This window comes from Chiloscyllium plagiosum, unplaced genomic scaffold (genome assembly GCF_037043375.1).
Source record: "Chiloscyllium plagiosum isolate Xiang-an unplaced genomic scaffold, Cpla_swu_hap1 HiC_scaffold_9, whole genome shotgun sequence".
Classification (NCBI taxonomy): domain Eukaryota; kingdom Metazoa; phylum Chordata; class Chondrichthyes; order Orectolobiformes; family Hemiscylliidae; genus Chiloscyllium; species Chiloscyllium plagiosum.
The window spans coordinates 122,511,743-122,534,917 of NW_028270147.1; the positions used below are offsets into that span (position 1 = coordinate 122,511,743).

The window sequence follows — 23,175 nt, forward strand, 5'->3', positions numbered from 1 at the left end:
AGTCCAGGATTCTCTAAAGATTGACTTGCAGGTTGAGGCCGTGGTGAAGAAAGCAAATGTAATGTTGTCATTAATCTCAAGAAGGTTGGAATATTAAAGCAGTGATGTGCTACTGAAACTTTATAAAGCTCGAGATAAGCCTCACTTCGAACACTGAGACCTGTTTTGGGCCCCACACCTCAGGAAGGACATACTAGCACTAGAGTGTGTCCAGCAGCGATTCACACAGATGATCCCTGGAATAGTAGGCTGAGCATAAGATGAATATCTGAGGATCCTGGGATTGTATTCATGAGAGTTTAGAAGGTTGAAGGGAGATCTACAAGAAACTTAGAAGATAATGCATGGCTTAGAAAGGGTGGACGCTGGGAAGTTGTTTCCGTTTGGCAGGGAGACTAGGATCCATGGGCACAGCCTTAGAATTAGAGGGGGTCAATTTAGAACGGAAATGAGGAAACATTTCGTCAGCCAGAGAGTGGTTGGCCTCTGGAATTCATTGCCACGGAGGCCGGGATGTGAAATGTCTTCAAGGCAGAGATTGATAAATTCTTGATCTCGCAAGGAATTAAGGGCTACGAGGAGAGTGCGGGTAAGTGAAGTTGAAATGCCCATCAGCCATGATTGAATGGTGGAGTGGACTCGATGGGTCGAATGGCCTTACTTCCACTCCTCTGTCTTATGGTCTTCATTTTTAAACTTCTCTATCAAATCTCGTTTTCAAAGTTCTCTATCCGGTCACTAGTTTATACAGTTAATGGTCGGGCCCTGGGGAGTTTTGCTGAACAAAGAGACCTTGGGATGCAGGTGCATAGTTTCTTGAAAGAGTAGTTGCTGGTAGAAAGGGTGGTGAAGAAGGCATTTAGCATGCTTGCCTTCAATGGTCAGAACATTGACTGTAGTGGTTGAGGCATTGCGTTGCAGCTGTGCAGGACATTGATGAGGCCTCGTCTGGAATACTGCATATAGTTCTGATCGCCTTTCTGTAGGAAGGATGTTAAACGTGAGAGAGTGCAGAAAAGATTTACAAGGATGTTGCTGGGACTGACTTACAGGGAGAGGCTGAATAGGCTGAAGTATTTTTCCCCAGAGCATTGGAGGCTGAAGGGCTTTTGCAGAGGTTTGTAAAATCATGAGGGGCATGGATAGGGTGAATAGCCAAGATTTTTTCCCAGGGCAGGGGAGTCATAAACGAGAGGGCAAAGGTTTAAGGTGAGAAGTGAAGATTTAAAAAGGGCCTGAGAGGTAACTTTTTCAGGCAGAGGGTGCTGCATACATGGAATGAGCTGCCAGAGTGGTGGAGAGGGGTTCAATTTTAACTTTTTGAAAGCATCGGGATGGGTACATGAAAAGGAAGGATTGAGAAGGATATGGACCAAATGCTGGCAAACTGGGACGAGATCACATTGAGATATCTGGTTTGTTCGGGTGAGTTGGGTCTGTTGTATAACTGACTCTATGACCCCTTGCCTTTTGACCCCCATGCTCAATCAATCTTTTGAGATGAAATATTTCATGGCCAGAACTATCTGGAGTTTAACTTTTTTTTAAAAAAAGATGCATTTGTAATGAAGTCGATCTGTTTATTCTGTATGTGAAAAAGAAAGAGAATGAATAATTATTTTTAAAGATGAAATGATGGCTGAAGGTTGCATTTGACTTCAAACCTGTGTACTTGCTGCTGCAGAATATTATATGCTCATATAGAATATTATCAGTTCTATTGGGTGAGTTTTCGAGATGTGCCTTAAAGCAGTCTAGTGGGTGAAAGATTTCTCCAAAGTATTGAGTATTGTTGGAATGGAGAACTGCCACATATATTGTGATCCGATCCCCATGCTGTAATTTTTCAAACAATGGAATGGACAAGATCACTGCCCGTTCATATTCAATACCCTTTTATACATGAAATGTGACCTTTGTTTTGCTTCCCACTTCCCTATCTCTGTCTCCTGAGGATCTGAAACCTGAATACAGGCTGAGGTAACTAGTTGTTGTCAGGAACAACCACTTAACCCATGCTGTTACTAACTTAAGTGGGAACAAAATGGCTTCTCAATGCAAATAGCATGACAAAATGGCTTCTTGGCTGCAAATTGACAATTCTGTTAAAAGCTGCATAAAATAGCTTTTAACACTGTTCGAGCTGCATAATTGACTAATCACAGTCTGCCTCAACAGAGATTAGCAGACAATGCTTCCTTTACAGCATAGAAATAACTAGACTAGATGAGACATTACTGGCCACCCTAACTGACCTTCAAGTGCAGATGGCAAGACTTGGTTAGTGAGATAAGAGTGGCTTAAGTGTTGGAAAACTAAGTTGGTTCCCAGGAAATATCATTTGACCGAGTAGCTGTCAGTTAAGATTGTTTCAGAAGTTAGTTGGTAATTGTCTGAATGTACTATACGATAATGGCCTGTACCTTTCTTTAAGAGAAGTATAAAAATGTCTGTTTTAAGGGGTGTAGGTTTGCTCGCTGAGCTGTAGGTTTGATATCCAGACGTTTCATTACCTGGCTTGGTAACATTATCAGTGGCGACCTCCAATTGAAGCGAAGCTGTTGTCTCCTGCTTTCTATTTATATCTTTCTCCTGTATGGGGTTCCTGGGGCTTGTGGTGATGTCATTTGCTGTTCGTTTTCTGAGGGGTTGATAGATGGCATCTCGATCTATGTGTTTGTTTGTGGCGTTGTGGTTGAAGTGCCAGGCCTCTAGGAATTCTCTGGCATGTCTTTGCTTAGCCTGTCCCAGGATAGATGTGTTGTCCCAGTCGAAATGGTGTTTTTTTTCAACCGTGTGTAGGGCTATGAGGGAGAGAGGGTCGTGTCTTTTTGTGGCTAGCTGGTGTTCGTGTATCCTGGTGGCTAACTTTCTTCCTGTTTGTCCTATGTAGTGTTTGTGGCAGTCCTTGCATGGGATTTTGTAGATGACGTTGGTTTTGTCCATGAGTTGTACTGAGTCTTTTAAGTTTGTTAGTTTTTGTTTGAGAATGTTGGTGGGTTTGTGTGCTACGAGGATTCCGAGGGGTCTTAGTAGTCTGGCTGTCATTTCTGAACATTCTTTGATGTATGGTAAGGTGGTTAGGGTTTCTGGCTGTGTTTGGTCTGCTTGTCGTGGTTTGTTCTTGAGGAATCTGCGCACTGTATTTTTTGAGTATCCGTTCTTCTTGAATACGTTGTATAGGTGGTTCTCCTCTGTTTTCCGAAGTTCGTCTGTGCTGCAGTGTGGCTCGTTGGAAGAGTGTTCTGATACAGCTTTGTTTGGAGGTTGCCACTGATGATGTTACCTAGCCAGGTAATGAAACGTCTGGATATCAAACCTACAGCTCAGCGAGCAAACCTACACCCGAAACCTCAACCTGAGCTACAAACTTTGCAAATGTCTGTTTTAAGCCATATGTGCAGCTCCTCTGAGGAATATGGAAGTGTATAACCTCTGTGTTTGTGGACGATCTGTGCCTGGCCGTATGAAAAATAAAGAATGAAATGTTCAAGAACCAGACCAATTGTGAGTGCTTTTCCACCGATCACGGAATAGAGAGACCCCCCCTCCCCCCCCCCCCCACCCCCCCCAACTCCACTAGGGGTCCAGATCTTCATTACCAGTATTGTCTGAAGAATGTCTTGCTCCAGCTTGGCAAACCAATTGAGTACTGTTCTGTGGTCACCTTCAGTGTCAGGCGAACCTGCATGCCATGTTGTCAATTGCTGGTGTCACCTTGGAATGTCGGAGTGAGTGCTATGCATGCAACTTGATGCTGACTCCTTTCTTTTTATACCGTCTGTACCAAACCCAGTACCATTTTCAATCACCTTCCATCAGTTTGTGCTAAGATGCTACAGTTATATTCTCCTTCAGATGTTGGTAACAGTGATTCATTTAAAATTTATAAGCTCCTGGTTTGGGCAGTTTGAACCATGTAATTCCTTGACATTAATGCACTGATATCAATGCATGCATATGTGGAAAATAAAAATTGCTATGCTTTTATAAACGACGCATGGTAGCTTTTATTTACCACTTTTGCATTTAACTGTTGTATCATCAGATCAGTACAGTAACGTGCTTTTTTTTTTCAATTCTATCATGAATTGGAGTGAGAATTATTTTGCTTTTCTCTGAGACTTTTTTGACAGCTGGCAGTCTTTTCATTATTGTAACTCCTATAAGACAGATGTACAGAAAGCTGGTTTTGTAATTTAAAGTATGACTCATAACTGGAGATGAATCGTATTGCGTGCAATTCTGGTCTCCTTCCTATTGGAAAGATGTTGTGAAACTTGAAAGGGTTTAGAAAAGATTTACAAGGATGTTGCCAGGGTTGGAGGATTTGAGCGACAGAGAGGGGTTAAACAGGATAAACAGGTTAGGGCTGTTTTCCCTGGAGTGTCGAAGACTGAGGCGTGACCTTCGAGAGGTTTACAAAATCATAAGGGGTAAAGTCTTTTCTGTGGGGTGGAGGAGTACAGAACTAGAGGGCATGGGTTTAGGGTGAGAGGGGAAAGATATAAAAGAGACCTAAAGGGGAACGTTTTCACACAGAGGGTGGTACGTATATGGAATAAGCTGCCAGAGGAAGTGGTGGAGGCTGATACAATTGCAACATTTAAAAGGCATCTGGATGGGTATATGAATGGGAGGGATATGGGCCAGGTATTGGCAGGTGGGACTAGTTTGGGTTGGGATATCTGGTCGGCATGGACGAATTGGACTGGAGGGTCTGTTTCTGTGCTGTACATCCCCATGACTCTAAATGCAATTTATGACGATCTAGTGGAAATAAAATCGTGCAACAATTTTGTGATTCTGCCTGGGGTTATCACTGTTCAGTTGCCAGTTTTGCCTATTGCAGACTGGACTGAAGGTTAGACAGAAATGGGAAATGTTGCTCATTTAAAGTGATTAAGTTAGACGGCTACAGAGAAGTCTGGACAGTGGGACTATCTAGGTAGTTCTTTGGGTAGCCGGGATGGACACAATGGGTTGAATGGTCTCATTCTGTACTGTAAAATTGTATGATTCTATAATTATGGATGCTACATCTTTGTCACCATGTCCAGGAAGGTGGTGTCGGGATGTATCCGTTATGAAATTACAGAGCTGATTATTCTGCATGTGTTGTGTGTGTTATGCTGCGAAATTCCAACTTTATAAATTATTTCCCATGTTTCCAGGACTGGATCTGCAAAGAGCTGGAAATCTCTTACTGAGAGTGAAATATCCAAAGCATCACTAGGCTACATTACAAAGCAGGATATATATGTAACACCACAAACTATAGGGTTTGTTTCTTTACCACACCTATGGTGTTAAGTTAGTTCAGGATTGCAAAATTCCATAAAATGTTTATGAGTAGTTTAATAAATTGACTTTGTTTATTCAGCAGCAAACTATCAGCATTCAAACCGGAAACTAACATAAATAGACAGCTGATGTATCTGTTTTTTTTGTAATTCTGCAATTCTTCACTAACTGCTTCAGCTCAACATGTTCTCCCTTGTAGCTGGATTTTTAAATTTAGTTCAGACCACTATGTGCCATCACTAAACCTTGTTTTTAAAGAATCTAAATAACATATATTTCAAAAAGACTTGTTCTTTCATTCAGAATGCACATTTTTTCGAAAGGTATAAAAATTGCATTCTCAAGCGCTTTCATTGCAAGATTATGTAAAGTAAGTTCATGTCCCACTTCAGAGACCTGTGCTTTGTGAATCAGACTGATGCACCAGTGCAGTGCCATGGGTGTGCTTTGCTGTTCGAGTGCGATCATTTGCTGAGCTGAGGCCCCGGCTGCTCATCAGATAAATGCAAAGAGTCTTTGCTACTTTTGAAAGACAAGCATAGAGGGTCCTTGTGGGTGTCTTAGCTAATATTCAGTCTTCAACGAACACCTAAAACAGTTTATTTCATCTGTGTCATTGCTGGAACTATGCTGTTCAAAATTGGTTTTGGACTTCCAATGTTTCAACCATGTGCTGAAAGATTATTTGATTCATTACAATAAGATTTTGGGGATCATTGATTGTGAAAGACATTATATTTTGGCACTTTCTTTATAGATACCGAGTTATAAACACAAATTGCTTATATTTGTTACAGATCAAAGATCATCGAGTCGAGATGGGCAGAAATCCACTTGCTCAGCGAACTATGCATCAGATCGAAACAAGTCTGCACTCTTCGATAGTCGACTTGATGACCCCTCCAAGAGTCCTTCTCCAGTTTTCAAAAGTTATTTGAAATCTTGACCTGACTTTGTTGAAGGGCTGGATAATGTGGCAGGAGCTCTTAAATATAATCGTATGCCAGATCAGTTGGCATTTAGGCCAGAGGATGGTTCTGGTGATGAAAGTGTTGTGTCCAGTCATCAGTCTATGCAAGATGATATCCAGGAGGAACTTGGTCATCTAAAATCATAAGACTCTGATGTCGAGGATGTACTAGGATTGTCTCAGCAATCTGATCAGTCTGAACCCTTGCTGAAATGAGACATTGAGAAACTGCAGCACATCAATGTCCCTGAGCGTATCCAGGAATTAACTCCAATAAACAGAGTCCTGTCTGATGACACAAAACAGCCTTTAGTAGCTTAGCTTGTTGAAAAGACATTTGAGGACTTGAAGGATGAGGAATATTACTTGCACAAGGACGGCTATCCTGATGAGAAGGACGGTGCAAGTGATCATTCAGCCAGTTCTGTGAAGATTGTCAGATCAGTTAAATCGGGCACCTCCATTGCATCTGCGCGATCTGGCTCTGGAGAATTGAAAAGAACTCCATCAGAGAATGATTCTTATTCTCAAGATTTTGAGTACCTTTCCCAAGGAAAGGAAGCAACTTACTCAGAAAGTTTTGAGTCATTACGAAGGAGGAATGAAGACATGAATAAAAGTTTACACGGTGGGAGTTGCAAAGATGGCCCGGAATCTGCAGAAGTCCTTTCGCGAAGGATCAAAATCACCAGTGACAAAAATCTCACTGAGGCCCAAGTGCTCTCCTGTCCTGTGCATTTAAGCAGGAGGGAATGAATGAAGGGGAGAAGCTTTCTCGAAGTGTTTCACCAAGTATCAGTGTGCATGATGAAATCAGTGAGCGACTAGGTGAGAAATACTCTCCCAGCTGTGGTAGCGTACATTCAGAACAACTTGTAGACTTGAAATCACCAACTGAGAAGAGCAAAGTGATGCTAGCAATGAGGAACAGATTCCCATGCCATCACATTCTCCCTCTCCGTGTCGCACTCCTACAGCCACGTTGCCTGAAACCGATGAGCTGCCTGAATCCCAAATTGGTGCAAGAATTTTAGTTAGTAGCATCCACTAGGGACACTTCGCTTCAATGGCAGAACTAGCTTCGCCAGTGGCTTTTGGGCTGGTGTGGAGCTGGATAAGCCAGAAGGCAGTCATAACGGGACATATGATGGAGTTGAATACTTCACATGCAAGGACAAATGTGGCATCTTTGCTCCTCGCCACAAGATTTCCCTTCGACCTGAACATTATGGGGATGGCATCGATATAACTGAAGATGAAAGGGACCTACTTGTGGAGGATAAATTAGGTCAAGACTACAAAACGTGTTGTGATGAAGGAAAAAAGCCAGAGCTTTCAAAAGAAGTAACAGAACGGCAGACGGAAGAGTTTGAGCTCAGTAAGACTTTAAGCTGAGTTCATTTAAAAACAGCTTGAATGATCAAAATGCAAGTAATCAGTTTTCTGAACCAAGTACCTTTGACTTACTGCACAGTATTAATGAATCTAGCAAGTCAGTGGTAACTTTTGGAGATGACCAAAATTTAAAAGAGAGCTTGCCCAAGTCTGGTGAGGAGGAACGATTGGCAAACTTGTGTGAAGACCAGAATGAAGAAAACATTAACCATACTGATGTGTTCAAAGAGAAAGCATCCAAGGCAGTACTAGAGACAGAAACCTATATCAATACCAATGTGTCTTCCAGTGCACAAAGGGAGGAGTTTTCACTAAATATCCACAAGAACGCTTCAATTTCTCTGTTGGATTTACTCAACAGGGAAAAGGCTCAATTTAAAGTATCATTCCTCGAGCCTGAATCTGAGGAAATCCATGAGGAGCACGTGGACATCAAAGGAGAGGAACTCAAGGACAATCATGAGGATAGCGAAGACTTTAAAGGAGATGATCGGAAGAGCAGTGATTCAAAGGCCAATTCTTTGGTTGATATGTTGCCATCTTCCTTTGTGAAGGACGCTATTGGACAGTTGGAAGAAATCATGGAAGTCTCAAGCTGAGAAGATCCAGCTTACTAATCAAGGATTACAGTTCAAACTGGATGTTGAATCCTGGCCCAGGTCACCTTCCAAGGCTCCAAAGGAGGAACACAAGACTGTTATCCAGTTGGAGACATCCGAAAGAGATGACAGTGTTGATGCTAAGGAGGAAGTATTATCTCCAGATCTTTGTCCCTGACCTGTAAGTATCCATTTTGAAGCTGTTTTGGAATGGATTTGAATTTCAAGAATTGAAGATGTGTTATTGGTCTCGAAGCATTGATGCAATTGTTTTAGTAATGATTCCAGAGCTCGTTAATTCCCACATTTGAACATACAGGTAGACAATTCTTTATTCGAAATCCTGAAATCTGAAAAGCTCCGAAATCTGAAGTTTTTGTCGTGAATTTTTTTTGTCTAATTAACAAGGTTGTTTGGGTTCACTCCACACCCACTCGACCCACATCACACTCGGGGTGTGGCCCAGCACTGGCAGGCGTCAGTTCTGTCTCAGGGCTCATAGTCTTCACAGTGGGTCTGCTGTTCAGTAAGAGTTTTAAAAATTTTACTGTTAAACTGTCACTTACTCTGAAAACTAAAGAATTCCAAATTCTGCAAACCAGCTGGTCCCGAGGGTTTTGAATAAAGGATTGTGTCCCTGTCATACCGACAACAGGATGGTGGACCAATGACAGGATTGTTGTTGTTTCCTGAACAATATGTCAAAATACAACTCCACTTTCTTCAGGCACATTTTGCAGGTCATCATTTTCAGAGATTATCCTGAGTGTTCCGCTTTCCCAAGGACCCTTTATCAAAAGACTGTTGTGAGGAATATCTTGATAAATTGTGAAATATATTTGTGGGTGATAAAATCAAGTTGTGGGGAATGTACTTAAAATTTCTGGTGTCTCGTTTCCTACCTTGCCCATCAATTCTCAAAATATTAGATGTGAGAGGTAATTTCGGTTTAAACTTTAAGATGTGCCTGGACCACAGACTGATCTATAATAAAAGACAAAACTTTTGTTTCTTTTCTAACAACCATTTTATATACTCAAAAGTAGAATAGTTTAAATTGTGCAGAATGCTGACAATTTGTGAGCGATAGTAAAAACAAGCAGGCTCTTGATTGATGAAGCCATTCACACAGCAGGGAAGGATAAGTCCTTGACTGATAAGACTGCTAGCACAGACAGAGAAGAATAAGTCTTTGACTGATAAGACTACAAGGTGAGAAAAACAACAACTTTAGAGACTCTGAAGACATTTGTTGCAGACTTTGTGATAAAAATAATGATGTTTTTAAGAATGTGAACCTCATGGCTTGTTGGAGCCAAGGAGAGGAGGGACTTGTGCTGTATATAATGGGAGACTTTGTAAGCCTCAGCGCGCCTTTTCTTTAAGGGTGCCCAACTCTGCAGACTTGACTTGTTAATAAAACTTTGTTTTCCTGAATTTGTCTAGAGCGATTATTGAGAAGCGATTTTCGTTTCTAACAACTTGGGGGCTCGTCATCCGGGATCAACACTCCGGCCGCAAGGGGAGTTGAGGAAGGATATCGGAGAAGGTGCACCCTGCTGAGTTCAGCAGTCCCTGATTCCTTGCTTGTCGCCCCGCGCGGCTTGAGCGAGTGATATCCGGGAGGCTCAGGAAAACAAAGGAGGGGTGTACCCGAGGCAGTGGGGACGGTTAACGATCGAGTAATTTCGGTGCACCGAACCCAGGTAAGAAAAAACTTGCGGGGACCGTGTTTCCGGAGGACTGGGGACCTACGGGGTGCCTGTGGATTTTTTTTCTACAGAGACGTGGGACTCTGGAATCTAGAGACCGGGGCTCGCCTGTGAGGGATTTTGCAGAGACCGTGTTTGAGGAGGAACGTGTACCTACGGGGTGCCTGTGATTTGTGTCACAGAGACGTAGGACACAGGAATCCAAAGACCGGGGGTGCCTGCAAAGGAACCTGGGCGATCACGGGACTGAAGGTCCGGGAATTGGCTACATTGTGATAGATTATCACGGGAAAAATACGAAGTCCTCGGAAATGGGAAATAAGGGATCTAAGGTGATTAAGGGAAAGGTAGGCTTAAACAGGGACAATGACACATACCCCGGGGTACCTGACGATAGTCCGTAAGGGAGAATGCTAAATAATTGGGATCAGGGTGGAAGAAAGGGAAAATCTAAAAGGAAGATGGTAAAATACTGTCAAAAGTGGTCCCAGAAACCTATTCAGGGCGACTCAGTGTGGTGGCCTAGATTCGGTACTGACGAAGACTGGGTCCGGCAAGCCCTCATTTTATATGTCAATTCAAAACCTGATGTTAATCTGGAAGAAAGTGATTATGCCCTTTGTTGGCTACCGGTTACGATATCTTGCCAAATGCAGGTAACTAATAAAGACTCGAAAGGGCAGAAAGAATGGGACCCTTTAGATCACTTACCGTCGCCCGACGTGACCCCGTCTGCCCCACAGAATGTTCCTTCGGGTGACGACGATTCAGGGGAAGGGGAAGAAAATGGGGAGGAATCACAAACTACCTCAGGGGTACAGACCAGATCTCAAGCTGAAAAGGGTCACAGACAAAACCCTGTCTCGATTGCAAGAATGAATCCACTCCGGGAAGTGCCCATGGGGGGCGAGGAGGGAAGGACGGGATATGTGAACGTTCCCTTGACGAGTACTGAAGTACGGAATTTCAGGAGGGAGATGAAGGGTCTACTAGAGGACCCCATGGGACTTGCTGAACAATTGGATCAGTTCCTGGGTCCGAATACTTACACGTGGGAAGAGATGTGTTCCATCATGAAAACATTGTTCTCTAGCCAGGAGCGTCAGATGATTCGACAAGCTGCGCTCTTGGTCTGGGAGAGAGAGGGGGGAGAAGGAGGGGAGCAGAAGTTTCCCCTCACCGACCCCGAGTGGGATAAGAACACGGAGGGAGGACGGCGCAACATGAGAGACATGCGGGAATATTGGATAAAAGGAATAAGACACGCAGCCCCGAAGGGGCACAATTTTACCAAGGCCTTTGGTAATCATCAAAACCCGGAGGAAACCCCTACGGACTTCCTAGACAGGATTAGGAAGAATTTGCAGCAGTTTGCTGGGGTGGACCCTGAGACGGACGTGGGGCAACAACTCATACGGGTAGAGTTTGTATCAAAAGCCTGGCCGGACATACGAAAGAAGTTAGAGAAAATGGATGATTGGGATAGTAAATCTTTAAGTGAATTACTACGAGAGGCGCAAAAGGTGTTTGTGAGAAGGGACGATGAGAAGCAAAGGAAGGCGACAAAGATAATGATGCAAACGGTGCAACAAATGACAGCTGGAAGAAAGGAAAAGGGAGAGCCGTGGCAGAAACAGGAAAGGGGAGAGTCGTGGCAAGAGCAGAGGAAAAGAGAACCATGGCCGGAACAAAGGAAGAGTGGAGGAACGCGAGACCGCGACAGGGAAACGAAGAGGACACTCAGATGTTACTATTGTAATGAAGAAGGACATTTTAAACGGGAGTGCTCCCGCTACAAGCGGGAGGTGAGGTCGTACGCCCTGATGGAGGAAGATTAGGGAGGTCGGGGGTTCCTACCCTTGGGGCAAAAGGACTATCGACAGGAACCCCTGGTAAACTTGAAAGTAGGGCCCCAAGGATCGGAGATCACATTTATGGTGGACTCGGGAGCCGAAAGATCAAGTATAATCCAAATATCCCCCGGCGCCCGAGCAGGAGGAAAAGTTATGGGGGTATCTGGAATTGGAGGACAGAAATTACAAGTCCCAGTGGTAGAGGACGTGGAAATTGGATATGAAAACAGAACTACTAAACGAGACCTCCTTCTACTGCCATCGGCGGGATTTAATTTGTTAGGAAGAGACTTGCAGGTCAAACTAGGGATCGGAACGGTACCAAGTAACGGGGAAATGGTGGTAAGGTTGTTCGCCCTCACCGAAGATGATGATCAACAAATAGACCCGGAAGTTTGGTACCGAGAGGGGAACAGAGGGGGTCTAAACATCAAACCTCTCCAAATCACCATGTTACCAGGAAGAGGCCCGGTAAGAAGGAAACAATACCCGATTGCTATGGAAGGACGGGAGGGGTTACAACCTGTGATAGAAAGATTAATCACAGATGGACTACTGGAGGAATGCATGTCCCCTTTCAATACTCCAATACTCCCTGTGAGGAAGCCGGACGGGACATATAGGCTGGTGCAAGACCTGCGGGGGTTGAATGAAGTAGTCCAGGCTAGATACCCGGTGGTACCTAATCCCTACACGTTAATGAGTAAAATTCCCCCCGAACATGAATGGTTCAGCGTAATAGATCTGAAGGATGCTTTTTGGAGTTGCCCCCTTGACGAAGAAAGTCGGAACCTTTTTGCCTTTGAATGGGAGAATCCCTTCACAGGACGAAAGCGACAGTTAAGATGGACGGTCTTGCCGCAGGGATTCACGGAGTCACCCAATTTGTTTGGACAAATACTGGAGCAGATCTTAGAAGGATTTCAGTGTAACGTGGAGAATCAATTGCTCCAATATGTCGATGATCTCTTACTCTCAGGACCAAGAGAAGAGGAGGTACGAGCAGACACCGTTGCCCTGTTGAACTTCTTGGGGAAACAGGGTCTACGCGTCTCCAGGACAAAACTCCAGTTTGTGGAGCGAGAAGTAAGATATCTGGGCCATCAAGTCAGTAAGGGGCACCGCTGTATCACGCCAGAACGAATATCAGGAATTACGGGTATGCCAATACCCAGGACGAAGAAGGAAGTCAGACAATTCCTGGGACTAGTAGGGTATTGCCGGATATGGATTGAAAGTTACACCACTTTAGTAAAATTTTTGTACGACAAACTGGGACAAGAAGGACAAAAGGTGGACTGGTCAGATGAGGAGGAGCAGCGATTTAATATTATTAAAAATAAACTGATTCGAGCTCCGGTATTGGCTTTACCCACCCTGAAGGAACCGTTCCAGTTATATGTTAATAGCGCCGGCGGAATTGCCCAGGGTGTGCTCACTCAGCTGCGGGCAGGGAAACGTCAGCCGGTTGCATTTTTGTCAAAAAATGTTAGACCCTGTGTCACGTGGATGGCCGACCTGTATACAGGCAGTGGCAGCTACGGCAATGTTAGTAGAAGAGGCCCGAAAACTTACCTTTGGAGGAAGGATCACAGTATACTCCCCACATTCGGTTAGTGCCATACTGGCTCAGAAGGCTCACCGCTGGTTAACAGACTCTCGCATCCTAAAGTATGAGACGATTTTGATGACCGGGAACGATCTCAATTTTGCAAAAGATCTCAGTTGCAACCCAGCCCAGTTTCTGTACGGACGTCCTGCAGACGGGGAACAGGAGCATGATTGTGTGGAATTTGTGGACTTGCAGACCAAAAGCCGAGAGGACCTGCAAGAAGCCCCGCTGGGTGAGGGACAGGAACTGTATATCGACGGGTCCTCCCGGTGCATCAGTGGAGTACGATACAGTGGCTATGCTGTTATAGATGGTGCAACGAAACGGACGATTGAGTCTGGACGACTGCCCGGGAAGTGGTCAGCCCAATCCTGTGAGTTGTACGCCCTCCAGAGGGCCCTGAAGCTGTTGGAAGGGAAAGTGGGGACCATATATACTGACTCAAAGTATGCATACGGAGTCGTTCATACTTTCGGGAAAATCTGGAAAGAGCGAGGATTGATAACTTCCCGGGGAAAAGAATTAGCTCACGAACAAATGATCAGCCTAACGTTGGAAGCCCTGGCGTTACCTACGGAACTTGCAGTAGTCCATGTACCCGGTCACCAGAAGGGGTCGACACCGGAAGCGGTGGGAAACCGGCTGGCAGACGAGGAAGCCAAGCGGGCAGCGGTCGAAAAATCCGTCCAATTGTTAACGTTAATACCGTTGAGGGAAGGCCTCGCTAAACAACCCGTCTTCACCCAGGGGGAGATTGATAAAATGGATCAATTGGGTGCCCGGCTAGATACTAACGGGAAGTGGACGGTTCCTGATGGGAGACAAGTACTGAACAAACAGATCACCCGGGGTATTCTGCACCGATTACACCATCAGACCCACTGGGGGGTGCAAGCCATGTGTGATACAATCCTGAGAGACTATGTATGCAGGGGGATATACACATTAGCCCAACAAGAGGTAGTCGGATGCCCCACTTGCCGGCGTATTAATCAGAAAGCCATGCGTTCTATGCCAGCTGGTGGTCAGCCCCTAGCGATTAGGCCATTTCAGAGGATCCAAGTCGACTTTACAGAATTACCCCCAGTACAGAGATGGAAATATCTGCTAGTAATAGTAGACCATTTCACTCACTGGGTAGAGGCTTTCCCAACTGCCAAAGACGATGCACCAACCGTGGCCCGACTGTTGTTAGAGAACATAATCCCGAGATATGGCATAATGGAATCTATTGACTCCGATTGCGGGACGCATTTTATTTCTAAGCTACACCATTTGATCTGTAATGCCCTGGGTATCCAATGGAAATTCCACACACCCTGGCATCCTCAGAGTTCGGGTCGAGTTGAGAGAATGAATGGCACGCTCAAGACCCAATTGACTAAGCTGATGTTAGAAACTAAGTTACCCTGGCCAAAGTGCCTGCCCATTGCCCTAATGAGGATACGTACGGCACCTCGCCGAGATGTCGGGGTTTCCCCCTATGAAATGCTCTTCGGATTACCGTATTGGAGTAAGGTTGATGGATGTCCCACTCTACAAGGGGGGGATGTATTTATCCGAACCTATTTACTGGCCTTATCCCGTTCTTTTGCAGAACTCCGAAGGAAAGGTCTCCTGGCTCAGACTCCGCCGCTCGACTTCCTCCTGCATAAGGTGGAGCCCGGAGATTGGATACTTGTTAAGACCTGGAAGGCCGAAAAGCTCCAGCCGCGGTGGGAAGGACCGTTCCTGGTTCTGTTAACAACTGAGGCAGCTGTTCGAACGAAAGAAAAAGGGTGGGTCCACGCATCAAGGATAAAGGGGCCCGTTCCGCCTGAAGAAGAAAGCACCTGGACATGCGAGCAAGGGGACAAGCCGTTGTCGGTAAAACTGAAAAGACAGCAATAATGAACTCTACTTGGACTGTATTGGTGGGGATATTGATCAGTTTACTCCTGTATGTGGGGGAGGGTGAGGGGAGATGTGACAAATGTCGAACTACAGTAAGACTTGGGATTCAAATCTATTCGGGATCATTTGTGTCCCATTCCTATGTGGACGATAGGTGTTACGATGTGAGTGCACGCCATGAATGTTGGGAGGATGGGAGACCCTATTATCAGGTATATAATAAAGGATACGGTGGCAAAATCCATGGATGCCCTATAAATGACCGCTGGGTGTGTATTAGCAAAACTGGGAGGTGGGACCTATCCTCCGTGTTGCTCAGGGAGCAGGTTGACAGAGTCAAGGAGACCAAGATACAGATCCCTGATCGGGGGTTGGGGAAAGAGCAAGACCGTCAGGGAACGGTCGTGCTCCCTAAAGTGCCATCTGTATACGAAGAGGTAGAAGGACAGATTGAACTCCCTGATGTTACACAAAACCTGTTTATTGATCTCACCTCTAGAATAGCCACTGTTTTAAATGTTAGCAATTGCTGGGTCTGTGGGGGGCCGCATATGTCGGAACAATGGCCGTGGACTGGTCAAAGCTTAGACATAGGGGAATTGCTGCAAACCACTTGGACTCATGACAATGACAGAAAAAGCCAGGGTTGGAGACTGACAAACAGCCCTGAGGGCCAGTTCTGTATTGAAGGCAAGGGGACCGTGAAGGTAGGGATTAGCCCCTGTCAGAATATATTGGATGCAACCACGCGAGTATGGTGGCCTGAGAATATTGCTTGGTACATTGCAAACCGAGATCATCAAAATTGCATTCGGTTACGTTCTGATTCCTCCTCTTACGAGCTAAGTGCTGACCCTTCCGTTGGCATGAAAAGAGTGTGGAGCGGTGGTTGTCAGGGGAATCAATGCTGGAATAATCCTGTCCAGACTCTGCCACGGGGTCAACAATCCGAATACTGGAATTGCAGTGGTCCTGGTCCTTATGAGGGCATCCCTGGGGTAAAGGAGTTGTGGGATGACGTTGTGAGGCAGGGAGGGCCTGCTCCAGATGGCCTATTTTGGATATGCGGTAATCAGGCATACTCCAAACTGCCCATGGGATGGGTTGGGGTATGCTTCCTGGGTCTAATACGACCTGCGTTCTTCCTATTACCCCGGGAGGAAGGCGATGATTTGGGAGTTAAACTCTTTGACTCCCTGCGTAGGTCGCCAAGGGATATCCAAGTCGGTGATTGGGGGGATGAGTGGCCACCGGCCTGGATTATTGAATACTATGGGCCGGCTACTTGGGCACAGGACGGATCATGGGGATATCGCACTCCTATCTATATGCTAAATCGAATTATCAGGCTCCAAGCAGTCGTAGAGGTCATTACTAACCGGACTGCCCTGGCCCTAGAGCTGTTGGCTCAGCAGCAGGATCAGATGAGGGCTGCTATATATCAAAACCGACTTGCCTTGGATTATCTGTTGGCCTCGGAGGGGGGTGTGTGCGGGAAATTTAACATGACAAACTGCTGTCTAGAAATTGACGATAATGGTAAAGCGGTTTTGAAAATTTCCGATGAAATTCGGAGATTGGCCCATGTGCCAGTACAATCTTGGCGTCCTCTTAGTGGCATCGGATGGTGGGATGGTCTCCTAGGTGGTAGCTGGTGGCGCACGGCGTTGCTGGTGGTTGGGGGCGGCATGATTCTTCTTCTCGTATTACCCTGCCTAACTCCCTGTATTCAGTTTTTAATTCAGAAAAATATTTCCCGACTCCAGGCAGTGGTGGTTCCACAACATGGGACACGGGAACTTAAAGTGATGTTGCTGCGAAAGACCAAGGATTTCCCGGGCCCTTGAGGGAAGGGGGGGGGGCTTATCTTGGTCAGGCACATCTTAAAGAAAGAAAAGGGTGGAATTGTGAGAGGTAATTTCGGTTTAAACTTTAAGATGTGCCTGGACCACAGACTGATCTATAATAAAAGACAAAACCTTTGTTTCTTTTCTAACAACCATTTTATATACTCAAAAGTAGAGTAGTTTAAATTGTGCAGAATGCTGACAATTTGTGAGCGATAGTAAAAGCAAGCAGGCTCTTGATTAATGAAGCCATTCACACAGCAGAGAAGGATGAGTCCTTGGCTGATAAGACTCCAGGATGGGAGTACGACTTGAGACATCTGTTTCAGATTAAAGCTTTTGACTGAGAAGACTACAGGGTGAGAAAAACAACAAACTTTGGAGACTCTGGAGCCTTTTGTTGCAGACTTTGTGATAAAAATAATGATGTTTTTAAGAATGTGAACCTCATGGCTTGTTGGAGCCAAGGAGAGGAGGGACTTGTCCTATAAATAATGGAGACTTTGTAAGCCTCAGCGCGCCTTTTCTTTAAGGGTGCCCGACTCTGCAGACTTGACTTGTTAATAAAACTTTGTTTTCCTGAATTTGTCTAGAGCGATTAATGAGAAGCGATTTTCATTTCTAACATAGGTCACAAGTTTTATTTCGGGATGTAGATTTCTTTACACAGAAGATGGTAAGAATTTGCAATTTTCTGCCACAGGCTGTTAAAACAAAACCTATCCATGTTTTATTCTCTGGTGGGACATGGGCACTGCTGGCCGGCCAGCATTTCCTGCATGTCCCTCATTTTCTTTGAACGTGGTGAGGAGCTGCCTTCCTGAACCTGCTGCAGCCATATGCTGTAGGTAGACCAAGAACGCCCTGAGGGAGAGAATTCCCCAATTTTAACCTAGTGACAGTGAAGGAACAGTGAGATATTTGTAAGTCAGGATGTTGAATGGTTTGGGAGAAATCTTGTAGATGGCAATGTTCCCATATGTGCACTATTTTAAAATGTATTTAATGACCTGAAAAAGAGGAATAATAAAGGAAAGTAATGCTGAAAAGCATTCGACTGGATGGTGATGGATTAATTATTGTGGTGACCTTTTGGGCAGAGTTGGCTGTTCTTGTCCAGCAGCAACATTCTCCATGGTAACGCTTCATTGCATTCCAAAAGAACACGTTTAAACCTCAAAATTCTGACCTCACACAAAGGCAGTGCTAATTGCTGTGGTTCTGTTCGCTGAGCTGGAAGTTTTTGTTGCAAACGTTTTGTCCCCTGTCTAGGTGACATCCACAGAGCAACAAGCACCCGAGCTACAAATCTTCTCACAAACTTTGGGCAGTGCTAATTATTGACAGATTTTATGACTTTCTTTAAGTTTCAGCCTTGGCTAAGTTGGTAGAACTCCTTCCATGGAGTCAGAAAGGTTTGGGTTCAGTCCACTCTAAGTTGGGTCAACAATGATCTCACCCATCAGTGAGATCAGAACTGCTGGGGAGCTCCTTTTGGTTCCTGGGGAGGTCCCCAGTTGGAAGCGAGCAGAGCAATGCCTGTTGGAGGCATTGCTCTGTTATGGAATCTCAGGCCAAATGCAACTAAAGGCAGGTGTGGGTCATGGGAGAGGTGGCAGTTTAACATGAGGACATCATCTGAAGCAAGGTCCCTTGGTTGGACACATTGTGGGAAAGCCAAGCTGATTTAATCCCTGAAATGCCATTAAATCAGGATAGATTCAGGAATGTTGATGTCAATTGGCTCCTCAATCTAGTTTACATCATCTGTTGGTGGCTGGGAATTCCAGTTCACTCCTTCTATCCTGATATTCATTGGGCGAAATTTTGCTACCATTGGGGGCATTGAAATGGGCCACTTGAATGATTAAATGTGCCTCGAGTTATGTTTCCAACTGTGTTACATCTAGCCCAAAGTGTAAAATTCAAAACTCATGTTTCATTTACAAAATTGAGAGAAAATGTGTAGGTTAGGTGGATTGGCCGTGCTAAATTACTCATTATGTCCAAGAGATGCACAGGCTAGCAAATGGAAAATGCCATGGAAAATGCAGGGTTACGGTGATAGGGTAGGGGAAGTGTGGGTCTGGGTGGGATGATCTTCAAAGGGTCGGTATGAGCTTGCTGGGCTGAATGGCCTCCTTCCACACTGAAGGAATTCCTCGATTCTATGATTCTATGAAGGCCAGAACAGGATCTCGACAGTGGAGGGAGGGAAGTCTGATGTTCAAAAATTCTTAAACAAAGGAACACAGTAAATGTAGATTTACCATCAGTGCAGACAAACTGAAAGGCAAAATGACACATTCTCCATCGTATACCAGGTACAGGAAAGAGATCAGGAAAAATATTTTGATGCAGTTATTGGAACTTAATGATGAATGATGATAAACTGAGTGCTCCATTCACAAAAGGACAGAATTACTTTTTAGAATTTCAACAGGTCTGAAGCAAAAGAGGAAATCAGGATCAAATAGCCATTTGAGAATTTGGAACTAGAGTGAGAAAAAGTCCTTCTTATGAAAACATTTCATTTTGCCTTGCTTTCTCTCCATGGGTGCTGCCTGACCCTCTAGGATCTCCAGTCTACATGGTACTTGCCTTTGCTGTGCCATTTCTTGCAAATTGCCCTGATGTGTGCAAGACAAAAGCTTCCACAAAACGTCTCTTTTTTTCAGCAACACTCAAATTCGGATCAGTTTAGAGAGAAAGCAGCGTCAGGGAATCATCTTTCCCTGCAGGGAGGGAGGGAGTGTGTGTGGAATCTCCCATGGGCAGGGTTCTCCTGGCTGCCACCATATCAGGAAGGCTGGATCGAGCTGAATGGACAGGGCTCATTCTCACAGTCCTCAGGGCCATGGAGCCTCTTGTGAAGAGAGCATCTGCTTGGTGTTGGCAGACAATGATGTTGCAATGGGTTTGGAAATGGGGCAACTCGACACTGGATGCTGCACAATGGCTGCACTGACTCTTCCTCTCTGCCTGGTCCCTCCAGGAGTGAACGTGGATGTACAGAATGGCGGGACACCTTGATTATTGCAATAGAACATTGTTCTCCAGCTGACACTCACCAGCTTGGTGCTGGAAAAGGTTCCTTTATCCATTGAGCTGAGAGCCTTGCTCCTGACCCAGCAGATTGGTGTTGAGTGGAGTTTCAGGAGATAAAGAGAGGCTGAGAAGGGAGTGAATGAGCAAGTGAGTAAATCTGCTTCTCAAATTTCCCAGCAACAGTGAGAGCTCAGGATTTGGACACGAAGGAGGAAGGGTGAAGAGTTGAAGAGAGACTGATTCATCAGCCGAGGGAGGACAGTACGTGGTCATCAGCCAGAGGTTTCGCAGAATCAGAGAATCATACAGTGTTGGAGAGGTCTCTCATCCAATCAAGTCTGTCCCACCAAGGCAAAACTAAATCTACTCTCCATCCACTTTCCAGAACTGGGCCCAAAGCATTGAATGTTCGGATATTTCAGGTGCTGATCCAGGTATTTTTTAAAAGGTATATTTTAAGAATATTGATCAGGACACCATGGGGATCTGCTCTGCTCTTCTAATAGTGTCATGGCATCTTCTACTTTCCCCTGAGAGGGCAGATATCAGAATATCCCATCTGAAAGATGGTCCCTGAGCACTGAACCTCTGACAGTGTTGCACTCCCTCAGTATTGACACACCAGCAGTGCAGCACTCCCACAATATTGACTTTCTGACGGTGCGGCATTCCCTCAGTACTCACCCTCTGACAGTGCAGCACTCCCTCAGTACTGACCCACCAATTGTCCAACACTCCCTCAGTACTGACCCTCCAATAGTGTGGCACTCCCTCAGTACTGTCCCTCTGACTGTGGCAGTCCCTCAGTACTGACCTTCTGACAGTATGGCACTCCCTGTGCATGGATAATTTGCTTCAGAGATAGAATCATGTAATGATGAAATCTGTAGAATGTCGAAGCAGACCATTCACCCCAATGAGATCACACTAATCCTCCGAAGAGCATCCCAACCAGATCCAAACCACTACACTGTGCCACCGTGTGGGCAGCACGGTGACACAGTGGTTAGCACTGTTGCCTCACAGCGCTAGAGACCCGGGTTCAATTCCCACCTCAGGCGACTGACTGTGTGGAGTTTGCACATTCTCCCCGTGTCTGCGTGGGTTTCCTCCGGGTGCTCCGGTTTCCTCCCACAGTCCAAAGATGTGCAGGTCAGGTGAATTGGCCATGCTAAATTACCCGTAGTGTTAGGTAAGGGGTAAATGTAGGGGTATGGGGGGTTGCGCTTCGGCAGGTCGGTGTGGACTTGTTGGGCCGAAGGGCCTGTTTCCACAATGTAAACTAATCTAATCCCTGTAACCCTGCATTTCCCAATGGCTCATCCACCCAGTCTGCAACATAGTGAGTCTGAGGGGAGAGTGCTGCCCACTGAGGCCAGGCTGACATCTCCCAGTCCAATAGCCTGCCTTGCTTCCCCATCCCAGCCCACACTTGGAGGAATGAGACCATCTGGGGAAGCTAGAGATGTTTCCCAGCCAGAGATAGTGCCTTCAGGAGAGAGATGGAGAGCAGATGATGGGGGCAGGGGACTGTGGGGTCTGTTGTCTTGAGTTGGGGTGTGAGACATTGAAGCAGACGATAGCATGTGCTGAACCCTTTCCCCAGAAGGAGTTTGTAAGTCGATGGGTGAAAGTGGGAGGGGCACTAAAGTAACATCTTTGTTGCTGCTGAAACCCTTGCTCCCTGCTCAGTCATGTCTGAGAGACACACAGGAGGCAGCTTTCTGTGGATGTTCTCATGGGGCAGGCTTCATCAACATGGAACTATGGTCAGTAACAGTGTGAGCTGTGCGGCCCTGAAAGCCTGAGTCTGCAACTCAGCTCGGAAGGACCTCAGCTCATTCGTCAAAACTGGTTCTGCCCCTCTGCAGCCTAGCCGGGCTGCCTGTGCCTTTCCACTACTCCCAGGTTTTCCCTTGTGCCACAGCTCATTCTCCTGAGGGACTGCTGTTCTCAGGCCCAGCATATGATTTGTCCCTCTGTCAGATCCTCTTTGAGAAACTCATGGCTCACCACCCCCCTATCCAGGATAAAGTTAAAAATCACACACCGTTCATGGGCACCGCACAACAATCAATGGACAGGAGGGTTCCCTCCCAGTTGGGGAACAATTCAGTGGTCCAGGACATTCAGCCTCGGACCTTTGGGTGACCATCCTCCAAGGTGGACTTCGGGACAGGCAGCAGAGAAAAGTGGCCGAGCAGAGGCTGATAGCTAAGTTCGGTACCCATATGGAGGGCCTCAACCGGGACTTTGGGTTCATGTCACATTACAGGTGACTACCATTGCACTATACACACTCACAGATACTCCTACACACACACGCTCTCTCACACACACAGGCACTCCTATGCACACATACATACAGACGCGCACACAGACACCCACACACACACCCTTACAGACACATACACTCCCACACTCACACATGCACCCCCTCACAGACTTAAGACACTCTGCACTCACTACACACACACATACACTTTCTCACACTCACACCCCCCAACCCAGACAGACACACACACTCAGACAGACAAAGACCCACATGCACACATATGTTTTATGGGGTGAATTTGTACTTGCAGGGTTACATAATACTTTGCTCAAAAACTACATGCATTCATGTAGAACTCTGAGCTCAAAAACTGCATGAATTTATGTAAAACTCCGTTATCTCACTTTTTAGATTAGAATCAATCTAAACATCATGGCATAGAAAGAGAATACAGGGGGCCAACACCTTCAACATATTGTCTAGCTATCACCATTGTTAACAGCTAACCCGAGAATGCAACTTTTTTTAAAAAAAAGGTTTTGTGATTTACACATGAAAGAAGTGAAACTATCACTGTATTCTAACAGATGAAACAGGCAATCAATTTTTCAGTATAATTTCAGTTACATCACACTGTAAATTCTTGCTATAAATTCTGTGTTATGAT

At 45.5% G+C, this 23,175-nt stretch overlaps 1 pseudogene; it reads left to right on the forward strand.

Annotated features, from left to right (window-relative positions):
* LOC122545411 (centrosome-associated protein 350-like) overlaps window positions 1-23,175 on the forward strand; it is a 1,525,564-nt pseudogene that overhangs the window by 999,708 nt on the left and 502,681 nt on the right.